Source organism: Thermobia domestica, chromosome 5 (genome assembly GCF_964235325.1).
Source record: "Thermobia domestica chromosome 5, izTheDome1.hap1.1, whole genome shotgun sequence".
Classification (NCBI taxonomy): Eukaryota; Metazoa; Arthropoda; class Insecta; order Zygentoma; family Lepismatidae; genus Thermobia; species Thermobia domestica.
The window spans coordinates 14622613-14634936 of record NC_137458.1 but is presented as its reverse complement, the minus strand read 5'-3'; the positions used below and the strand labels follow the sequence as shown (position 1 = coordinate 14634936).

At 36.2% G+C, this 12324-nt stretch overlaps 1 long non-coding RNA gene across 5 annotated transcripts in view; it reads right to left on the bottom strand.

Moving 5' to 3' along the window:
- The window catches only part of LOC145685728 (uncharacterized), a 73019-nt gene extending 62356 nt beyond the window's left edge, over window positions 1-10663 (bottom strand). For 3 of the 5 annotated variants that reach the window (XR_014131472.1, XR_014131476.1, XR_014131473.1), the window contains exon 1: window positions 10118-10663. This is a non-coding gene — a long non-coding RNA (uncharacterized LOC145685728). Of the gene's footprint in view, window positions 1-8195; window positions 8550-10117 lie in introns of those variants that run through there. The other 2 variants (XR_014131474.1, XR_014131475.1) reach the window with 2 other exon arrangements.
- Window positions 10664-12324: the final 1661 nt, after the last annotated feature.

Below are 12324 nucleotides of genomic sequence, written 5' to 3'. Positions count from 1 at the left end.
GGTTAGGCTAAAGGAGACGGTGATTATGAGAAATGAATGAAATGGTGGAATGAAGTAAGTGGGAGGAAATGGGAGAACCCCGAGAAAATCCACGCACACGGTGTTTGTCCACCACAAGGTTCACTTGGCGGGGCTAGGATCGAATCCGTGATCCCAAGCACCAGAGGTGAACGCTCTACCACTGAGCCACCGCGGCCCTAAAAGTGAGAGGAGACTGGAGGAGTGAAGAGAGAGAGAGAGAGACAGAGAGAGAGAGAGAGAGAGAGAAGAAAACGCTCGCACTTTTACACTTCAAAGTAAATTAAGTCATTTATTTTTTCTGTCCCTCTCCTCCCCCTCCCCTAAGTTCTGTCAAAGTAAATAGCTAAAAACACTCCCAGGCCAGAACCGCATCTACGTTGGAAATTTGATCGAGATCGGTCGGTCGGTGCAAGAGATTAAGTAAAAATGAAATGAAACCTTTGAGTTTTACGTCCCACAGTTATGCCGGTTAGGCTAAGGGAGACGCTGATGATGAGCAATGAATTAAATGGTGGAATGAAGTAAGTGGGAGGAAATGGGAGAACCCCGAGAAAACCCACGCACACGGTGTTTGTCCACCACAAGGTTCACTTGGCGGGGCTAGGATCGAATCCGGGACCCCAAGCACCAGAGGTGAACGCTCTACCACTGAGCCACCGCGGCCCCCGGCCGGGAATCGAACCCGGGTGTCCCACGCCAAAGGCGTGTTCATTAACCACTTAGCCACGAGGGAGCTCATCTGTGAGGCAGTGTAAACCCCCCAAAAAAGAAAGAAAATAAACGCACACTGGATGTTTGCGCAATTGAGGATCAAAACATTCTCAATGGAGTATGAGAAATAGTAAACGTCAATCAATGTGTGCTTTTGCTTATTCATTACTTCGTTAATACTTAATTCCTTCTAGAAATAGTGAAACAATACTATGAAGAAACACTAATTAAACTAATAACAATTACGTTGTATTTCTTACCATACCGTTTTTACCACCCATAGAATTTCAATCTAGCACTATACTGCATTAGTCACGCCGTAACGAAAGCTGAAATTCAAAGACCTGGCACTCGTTAACTGTTGAAGCTGTGTTGTAGCTACCTGTATATCACGCGGCCTGCGTTGGTACTCCTCAACATAAATACGTCACAGCCCAAAGCCAGGAAACATCACAAACAGAAGACAGGGGCACAAGCAGTGCCTGACACTTCACGAACTCAAACCCACCAAGACTCAACTCAACATGACCTTCAATTACGTTCTAGAAACCAAACCAGTGCTAAGGCACAAACTCACCAACTTCCTATATGAAAACACAAGAAAAAAATCTAACGTTTTGGTTCCAAAGTGATGACATAACAATAATACTAAAAAGGTTTTAATTTTCAGTAACCCAAACATTAATTAACTAGGGAACATAACAAAGCAAAAATAAATAAATAAAAATAAATTAAATTAAAAAATAAAAACCTGACAAGTAAGCTCTCCCTGACTACTTTTTTTTTTTAAATTTCAGTGAGGCTGTAAAATATGTCAATATCTTCGTTATATATATATATATATATATATATATATATATATATATATATATATTCATTGTAAACAAGTTCTTTAAACAAAAGAAAGCTCTGAGAGCGCTTACCTCTGACGCGGTAGGTCCCTGGTTCGATTCCTGCTCCCGACAAATAGGCTTTTGGTGAACACTGTAGTTGTGGTTATTCTTAAGACTTTCCAGTTTCCTTACATTTTCTTGATTCCACCATTATCATGTATCTCATCGTCACCTTCTCTCTTACATTGATGTACAATCATGGGGCGTTAAACTAAAAGAAAAAAAAATCTTGCAAATATCCTAGTAAAAATGAGTTTTCTAAACTACACTAGTGGCCCCGCGTAGCGTATTCGCTAACGCTCTCGCCTTCGGTGCGAACGGTCCCGGGTTCGATCCCGGTGGGGGAACTCGGTCGAAAAAGTATCAAAAGATTTTAAGTCCAGCCATCCTGAATGAGGTTTCCTTGGCTTTTCCTCATTCACAGCAGGCAAATGCCGGAGTGGTACCTAACATATAGGTCCCAGGCCGTTTTCTTCCTTTAGTTATGCAATTATGTTAAGCAGCCCTGTAGTAAAACTGCTCCAAGTAATAAATCGTCACATATAAAACGGAATGAATAAACACATAACATTCATTTTGCTACCTTGAAATGTAAAATGTTTCAAAACATTAATATTCAAAGATTTCTCAAAATTCAGATTCACCCATTCCATTGTCCTCAATCATTAACGAGTTTTACAATAGTAAGAATTGTATTCATAAACTACATTACTTACTTAGTACTATATTAAAGCAAGTTACACTAAAAGAATATATAATTAATGGGATATTTAACTAAAGTAATAGTTAACTAGTGTACTTACCCAAGCACTTGTTTCCTTCCTCTCTTCTTTTCCGTTTGTAAACAACCTCGTTTCGCAAGCAAAAGACGGTAGTTCAATGACGTCAGCCATTTCGAAAGAAAGAGTGTCTATAGGCGGTCTGGATCTCACACACAGATGGACGTATATAACATATAGCTGAAGTATTTAACATACGTATTCGTATGTAAAATACGGAAGATTGTGAGATGTCAGACATCCTGCAGCGACATGATGTAATATCTAAGCGAGTAAAAGGCAGTACCTATGTAGTATATGGATAAAGTACGCTCCGTACAGATTTCCTTAGTAAACGTAACGAATCCTTGTATTTGTACAATATACCGCTGTCCGGATAATGGATTTTTCTCAGTGTATTTCTAGTCCTAAAGTCCGTAACCTACATAATTTATATAAATACAAATTAGTATTTAAAGTATCTTCTCAGAGATCGGATAACAACAAACCTACAAATGGACAATTACATTATTTTGTGAAAATCAAACTATGTGGCGTTGAGCGGGATTTTACGATCAAACTCCCCTACATTTCGAGTTAAACTGAACTCACGCTCACATCTTTCAAAAGGAGTTAGCTCATGATAAAACTTACGATAAACGAGCACGCTCATGTGAGCTAGCTCAGATGAGCGCGCTCATTTACATCCCTGGTATCTTGGGTAAATTGCAAAGAGGAAAATAATGCATTAATCCATTTTGTTAGGGACTGGGCCTTTAAAATCCTGGATTGCAAAGCCTTCGTAAATTTTACGACGCGCCATTTGCAAAAACGCTAGAACTAGAAATACACATCACACAAAAATATTGTTTTATTTTCCCCGCTCTGAAGATAAACAAACAAATTATATATGTTTGTAATATAGGCATATAACTGAATCCTACATAATTTTTAAATTTTGAAAATATACAACAATTAGTATATATATATATATACATATATGGTGTTTCAGATAAAACGTCCAGTGCTTATAAATCCGAAACGGCTGAGAATAGGAAGATGAAACAAAAACTGAGATAGGAAAATGTCATAGGGCGCATCACATGGTGTTGTTGTGGTGACCCACAGGGCCCTCCTTCAAGGGGGCTCAGGGGCCAACTTCAAATTTTCAAATAGGAACACGTATTGAATCACACCTCATTCAATAGAACTTGAAAAACGAAACAACTTTTGTAGGAAACAATTTTCGATTTTGGCCACCGTTTTTAAACGGCCGCAAAAGTGGGTCCTATATCAGATAAAACATCCAGTGCTTATAAATCCGAAATGGCTGAGAATAAAAAGATGAAACAAAAACTGAGATAGAAAAATGTCATAGGGCACATCACATGGTGTTCTTGTGGAGTCCCTCAGCACCCTCCTTCAAGGGGGCCCAGGGGACAACTTCAAATTTTCAAATGGGAACACATATTGAATCATACCTCATTCTATAGTACTTGAAAAACAAAAGAACTTTTGTACGAAACAATTTTCGATTTGGGCCACCGTTTTCAAAAAAATTATAAAGCGTCGAAAAAATTACGAAAGCTTTATAACCTAGGGTTAAAAGATTTAAAAGATTTGATTAAATCGCGAAGTGATAAAAAGATACGCGTACTGATTTCATTTTCATATTAAGTAGAAAGATACTACCCTTTGAAAACATACATTTTTAATTGCGAAAGATAACACATACATGTCCAAACTTTCAAAATGGATGATATTTAACTTCTTTGAGTCTCTTATTTTCCATAGTTTCCTATCCAGTGGCGGAGCATTAGGTCAATCCGGCGGACAAGTTCCTTACACAGAAACTTGTCCCTTAACAGTTGCTCACCTTTTACAGTAATGGCAATGATCCTCCTAACTGAAATATTTAAAAACATAGTACAGGTCGACAAGTACTTTGATATTCATTTTAACAAAAGAGACACTGACCGAAGCTTAAAACCCACTTTATTTTAAATTATAATTTGTAACTCTGGTTTGATATTGATATCCAAAAGTACTTTTAAGGCAAAAATAAGCAAAAATAACCAAAATATTACTACCGTGTGACACGGCCACTAAAAGATATATAAAATAAATGCCTACTGTAATGAGTAAAGATTTTGATTTCCACTGCAAAACTGCAATGCAATTATAAGTATATGAACAAGAATATTCACTTTCTTTAAACGAACTAAAGTTATACAGAAGCTGGATAGGTCTGGGCAAATGTTAATCAGAATTATGTACTAGAACCGTAGCCAGCCCAAAAACTTAGGGGGGGGGGGGCAGCTGAAGATAGTGAGGGGCGATCCAACCATATGATAGTTCCTCATATTATAGTTCTTTTGCAAGCCTACTGTAAAATTTAGGGGGTCCCGGCCCCCCGTGGATGCAGGCCTGCCTTGAACATAGGACTTCCCTAAAACTGAATTAGGCATTTAGTTCTTCACTCGACTTTCTTTTCCCTACAAAGAATATTTTAAAACTCATATGTGTTTATATTCTGAACATGCCATCAAAAAGTTAATTAATTTATATCTTGGTCGCTCTATTTAATCTTCATGTGGAGTTTTCGCCCCTTGTACACCAACCCATGTATTCCTAAAATTGCCTTAAAGTAAACCTTAAAATATAAGAATTTCGGGAAAACATTCGATTGTTGTATTCATTAAACCCATGTATATTTCTTACTTATCTGGAAATTTCATTCTTCTACATAACAGCCAAAATTCAACATTTATCAGCCTCTCCATAATGATGACATCATCAAAAATATATAATTCATACAATTTAACTTACTTTCTTAGATATTGATATGCAGTTTTCAGTACTAGACACACTGCGTGCACTGTTTAAGGTACCCGAAATAAATTAATAAATGAAGTAATCTTTTTATAAAACTATAGTGGGATTCTCACTTAACCCATAGGGGTACCATCATATTTTACAACAGAATTTCTATTAGATTGTATATTAATGCACATATATTAGTTTTGTGAAATTTCTCCTCCTTCTAGTAGAAACCCAAAAGTCCATATCCATAAGAATCTATATTTATGACGTCATCAAAACTACAAATCTTAAAATCTCGGTTACTTTTTTAGATATTGACATGCAGTTTTCAGTACTCGACTCAGCTGCGTGTATTGTTAAGGTAACCGAAAGAAATTAATAAATGAAGTAATGAATTTTTATAAAATATAGTGGGGTTCTCACTTAACCCATAGGGGTACCATCATATTTTACTACAGAATGTCTATTAGATTGTGTATTAATGCACATATATTAGTTTTGTGAAATTTCTCCTCCTTCTAGTAGAAACCCGGAAGTCCATATCCATAAGAATCTCTATATTTATGACGTCATCAAAAATACAAATCTTAAAATCTCGGTTACTTTTTTAGATATTGACATGCAGTTTTCAGTACTCGACTCAGCTAAGGGCATTGTTTAAGGTAACTCAAAGAAATTAATAAATGAAGTAATGAATTTTTATAAAATATAGTGGGGTTCTCACTTAACCCATAGGGGTACCATCATATTTTACTACAGAATGTCTATTAGGTTGTGTATTAATGCACATATATTAGTTTTGTGAAATTTCTCCTCCTTCTAGTAGAAACCCAAAAGTCCATATCCATAAGAATCTATACTTATGACGTCATCAAAAATACAAATCTTAAAATCTCGCTTACTTTTTTAGATACTGACATGCAGTTTCCAGAACTCGACTCAGCAGCGTGTATTGTTTAAGGTAACCGAAAGAAATTAATAAATAAAGTAACGAATTTGTAGAAAATATAGTGGGGTTCTCACTAACCCATAGGGGTACCATCATATTTTACAACAGAATTTCTATTAGATTGTATATTAATGCACATGTATTAGTTTTGTGAAATTTCTCCTCCTTCTAGTAGAAACCCAAAAGTCCATATCCATAATAATCTATATTTATGACGTCATCAAAAATACAAATCTTAAAATCTCGGTTACTTTTTTAGATACTGACATGCAGTTTTCAGTACTCGACTCAGCTGCGTGTATTGTTTAAGGTAACCGAAAGAAATTAATAAATGAAGTAACGAATTTGTAGAAAATATAGTGGGGTTCTCACCTAACCCATAGGGGTACCATCATATTTTACAGCAGAATTTCTATTAGATTGTATATTAATGCACATATATTAGTTTTGTGAAATTTCTCCTCCTTCTAGTAGAAACCCAAAAGTCCATATCCATAAGAATCTCTATATTTATGACGTCATCAAAAATACAAATCTTAAAATCTCGGTTACTTTTTAAGATATTAACATGCAGTTTTCGGTATTCGACCCAGCTGAGGGTAGTGGTTAAACTAGCTGAAACAATATGAAAACTGAAGTAGATGTGGGGGGTCACGAACCCCATGGTACACATAAACCCCATTAGTATGTTTTGTTTTTATTGATTGTGAATATTCATGGTATTATTGTTATGCGTCTATAATTAGTTTTTCAAAAGTGTACCTTTAAGCACCTGAACCCCACTAATCTATGGTGCCGGTTTTTTATTTCCCCATATTTCGGTAACAGTTAGGTGTACTGACTTGGGATTTTCGGTAAACACATCTTTGTAATGTTCTTTAAAAGTGTTTTAAGACATGTTTTGTCAATGTTTAGGAATGGATGGTTTGCGCCCCCATGGTAACCCCAAAACCCCACAGCTGTGTGTGTTTGTTTCCTATTTAAACGTCTTTTGAGATTGTTATTAGGAATTAGTAATTCGTTTTTCGAAGTTGTTCCATCTAGTACGCAAACCCCACACATCTATGGTATCACTGTTTATTTCCCCCATATTTCGGTAACGAAGAGGTGTAGCGAGATATGGTTTTCGATTATTTAGTATTTGTAACGTTCTTTGAAAGATTTCGTAGACATATGTTTCAAAATATTTAAAAATTCATAAATTAGGTACCCCATGGTACCCCCGAACCCCATTGGGGTACCTATCAAATTTTGCATAATAATACATTTTCAATTGTTGTTAAGCCTCAATAAGTACTTTTTCGAAATTCATCGTTGTTCTACCCGAAACCCAAAAGTCCATACCCGACCAAGCATTACTTGGGAAAAAGGTAATAGTATACAACGGGACCTCATCATCTTCTGTGCGCGTGGATACTTCCTACTGTTGCACTACGTATAAAAATGATTTTATTATATTTACAAGTGGTAATAGAACACGCAAGAAACCCAGATCATGCTGTATTCACACTCCAACATGAAGTGTGAATACACCGTGATCTGCGTTTCTTATGTGTTCCATTACCACTTTTACATCAAATAAAATCATTTTTATACGTAGTGCAACAGTAAGAAGCATCCACGTGCACGTGACATGCGATATGTGTTTCAAATGCCCCACATATACTCATACACAACGTACAAGGGCACATTATTATTTTTCGTATACCATATTTAAAAAAAAATCCTAGAAAAACATCCAAGTACAAGGGCCATTTCAAGAATGCAATAAAAATAAGGGAGGGAGTACCAAGCGAAAACGCGCAAAGAATAAGTACAAGGGGCATACTATTGTTAATCACGAAATATAAATCACTGTAAAAGTTAATGCCTACAATGACCTACTCAGCAACATACAAGTGCTTACCGCCCACGTGATGAAATTTTAATGAAATATATATCCACAGAAAATAATGACTTATTAAGTCGAATAAAACATACTATTAGCAACATTTGAAAGCAGGAATATAAATACAGATAAAAATTCTACATCTTACTTACATGTGCTCCTACTGCCATGTTATACGATATTTCCTCTCAGCGTGCTCCATCTACATTCAGAAAACAAAGCACAAGCGACGTCAATGCTCGCAGAACCATAATAAAAAATGGCAACTCCACGTAGGCGGAACCTCTAGCTAGAACTGCAGGACGTTATACGGCCCACAAGAAAATTCCCGAAAATGCAAATTAGCACTAAGTGAAAGTAAACAAGAAAAAAAGAAACTTCGCGTTGCGTTCAGCTGACAAAAACCTCTACGAAATGACTGCAAACCTTTACGAAACAATCCTTCAAAACCGGTAATCAATCACGGTAGACCTGCTACTACTGCATACAACTCTCAAACAGTTGAAGAGAGTTAGCCGTCGATCATAATAAACATGGCGTACGATCACAAAAGTGAAATACGCATCTTGTTGTTTATATTCATACCACCACGAAAGTGAACGACACTCACTTTTTTACCCCATTTTTAAGTTCCCAGATGTTCAGTGAATAATCTGTAAAAGACTGCACTTCGTGCGTCCTCGGGAAGGAACGAGGCCCTGTCGTATACTATATCCGGAAAAAGTCAATAATCCATAAATTTTATTTTTTGGGTCTTAAAATTACATGAGGGCAGATTGGGGTTCCAAAGTTGGTCATCCGTTTCTAGCAAAATTTTGAAAATGTACCGAAAGAAATGAATAATTAGCTTGTTTGTGTGCTTGATAATTTATAAGGAAGCAATAGTTGTGTTTATTTACTTACATAAACGGTTGTAAACATGGGACTATTCAGCAAGCGGAGGGAACTACTTGGCGCAAGATTACTTTATGGTAAGATTATGGGAATCTAATGAGCATTTGGTTTGTGAACATGGCTGATGATAATCAGGAAAATCTATAGAAAACAAGAAAGTCATGTCTTAATAAATTAAAAATAAATTGCAGAAAATGCGATAAGCAAATAACTGTAAAGAAACGTGGAGGAAGTTATACTTTTCAATGTAATAGTAAGTAACATAACCATCATGGCGTCAATGTTCTAGAATACAGGTCCCCTTCCCATTTAGCTGTAATAAAGACAGAAAAAAGACGTGCCCTGCGGGGCTCTTAACCCGATTTCACTCGCTTACGCTCGCACGGTAATACTATTTGAATTAAATATTAAACTTTGATACTCAAAGAAACCAATTATTACGCTATTAGCCAAAAAACTAGGCGGACGACCAACTTCGGAATAAATGCCGCAGAAGCAATTAGCATATGCGCCTTTAGTACGGGAGACCTGGAGGTCGATTCCCGGCAGGAATTTATGTGCTTCGGATTCCACGTTAACCTGCAGGTCCACTTCTCATATAGCCTCGCTCCTAGTGAAAGAAACGCTAACTTAAAACCAACTAAGCTATATACATTATAATAGAATACTTCAGATTTCGGTATATTACTAAACCAAGCAGATAACCTTGAGTAAATGTGACTCATTGGGGTAATAGTGCACTTTATGCCGAACATTCATTGGAACCGATCAGTTTTCAAAAATAATCCCATGAATCGAAGCAATCGAAAAGTAAATTCCGGACAAGTTTTGCAGACCACCTAATAAGCAATCGTAATCTAACTTCACCAGCAAACTAATATATAACAATGATAATAGATTACGATTGCCAACCAAATGAGTTACCACACTCACTAAGAATTTGCTCTTCAGTTACTTCGTACAAGGGTAGTATCCTTGAGAACTGACGCTGAAGTCTTCCGAGAAATCAATTCAGGTGAAACGATGTCTATCAATTGTGAGGTCTAAATGGGGGGCTACCGCCCCCCAAACCCCCTCAAGTACCATAAAAACATCCAAAACAACAATAAATATGAAACCACTACTATAAATCTAACGTAACAAGGAAAAAAAGTACTGTAAAAAATAATTTAACACTCACCACTAATTATAAATCAATCCAGCATGCCGAAAAAAAAAATCACCAACCAGCCAGCAGCAAACTATCCACTTCTGACTACGGCGCATTCGACTCACATTAAATTTACGTCTACCGAACAAATTCTCTTCCACTTCAACTGCATACTTCTCTACAGAAACCCAACCAATCCGAAACAGTGTGCCTACTACTTTCGAGGAAATTCCAGAACATTCGCTGATAATGAAATCATAATTAGTAACATTACAAACAGAAAAATGTTATAAAAATGCTTCTTAATGTTAATCAATCCACAGAATATTCCGAAACGATAGGAATTCACTTTAGTATCACAAACATATTATTATTATTATTATTAAAAAAAAAAAAAAAAAAAAAAAACTGAAACACTTCAGAATATCAGAAACAAAACGACATCCAAACTGACTTAACATCACACTTCACCAACGCAACACACACGTTCAACCGTACAACATTCGAACATGAGTTACGAATACATAACAACCTGTCAGCGACTTCAACACAACCAACCAATCACAGCACAGGAGGCAACATCACTGCCACCAACTGCTAAAACACCGATTCCGTACCTGTTCCAGTGACTGTGATGATTCTGTTCCTCCAATGCCACTTTCAGTGACAAAATCACTTGTTCGGCATAAACTGCACTCTAGTCCTCATTCGTTAAAGAAAGCACTACACATTACAAATGACTGGAAATAAACCCGGTAAATGTTTAGGAGACGGGGTCCAGAAATACGTAAAAAAAAAAAAAAAAAAAAAATACAAAATTTACGGGAGAAATAGAAGATGCAAGTACTTAGTGCTAACATAACCTAATGAAATCTAACGTAATTTATACTAACCTAAAGTAACCTAATATTAATAGAAATAAGCAAAATTCTATGATTTGTACGGAAATTATGCTGGGTCCCTACACTAATATAATCTAACATAAAGTAAACTAACTTAACCCAACCTAAATTAACCTGAACTAATCCAAACTAACCTAATGTGAACAGAAAGTACCAAAATTGTAACATTTGTTAGAAAAAATAGCTGGACCCTTTTTGCTAAACATTGTCCATAAACCCTAATGAATAAATGTAATTTGGGTTAACTGCCCTAGATGGCGGCCTAGAAATACAAAATTTACGGAGAATTAACGAAATATCAGCATGAGTAGGGCTTGAAAAATCCACTCGCCAGTGGCGAGTACCTTTTTACATTTGGTGAGTAAAGTCTGATCCATCAAAATCGTGAATGCAAGAATAAAGAGCATGTCATTTTTTTTTATTTGTGAGGGACATGCCAGTAAACAAAATAATAATAATAATAAAAAACTTATTGATATGCTTATTCTGTCGGAAAGTGATTTTTGTTTATTTGTATAAACACTGACTGCAAAATGGCCTGTCCAGTAAATTTTTTTGGCTGGCAAGTACTTGCAAGTAAGATTTTTCAAGCCCTGAGCCTGAGAATAACTGAAAAAGTAATTAGTCATGAATGTAGGATAGGGTTTTCCAACAGCCTGGTATTTTACCGGAGAGTTTCATTTTTGACTGTCTGGGGTACAACCTCAAAACCAGATGTCTGGAAAGTTTTCCTCTTACTAGTCGATTCTCTGTTCTATTCAGATTATTTTAGAGTGACGAAATGAATCGTTTGTCGATGAACATAGTTAAAGCAGAGTTTGTAAATCGCGTTGATATCGACCTTTCGTGCGTGGAATTTACTGAAGAGTTGAAGGCAGGAAAATTTACTGAACTTATCAAAACTGCTAAAGGTATACAAAAGTATGTTTTTAAGAACGCGACTAGGACTGCTTCATCCTCAGCTACATCTCCCAATTAAATAATGCATCCAGATCCAGCAAGAGTGTGTTAACATTATTAAACATTAGCAGCCCCAGCGAAGCTGGCAAGACTTATTTTTCAAGTATCTTTTGTGCATGCCATAATTATATTGTCAATTATATTTGTCTTTCTGCTTTATATACGATGTATTATTGATGGTAGACTTCAAACATTATATGTGCTGACTCAGCCACAACTCGAATATGTAAGTTTAATAAATGCTTCAAAAGTAAGTAATGTTATTAAATTCGAGCTTCGAGTCGCTCAATTTTGTGTGAAGTAACCATTTTCAGCTTGTTTACATTTTTAACGAGTGATGCTTTAATAAGATAATGAAAACCTATCTATTAGAGC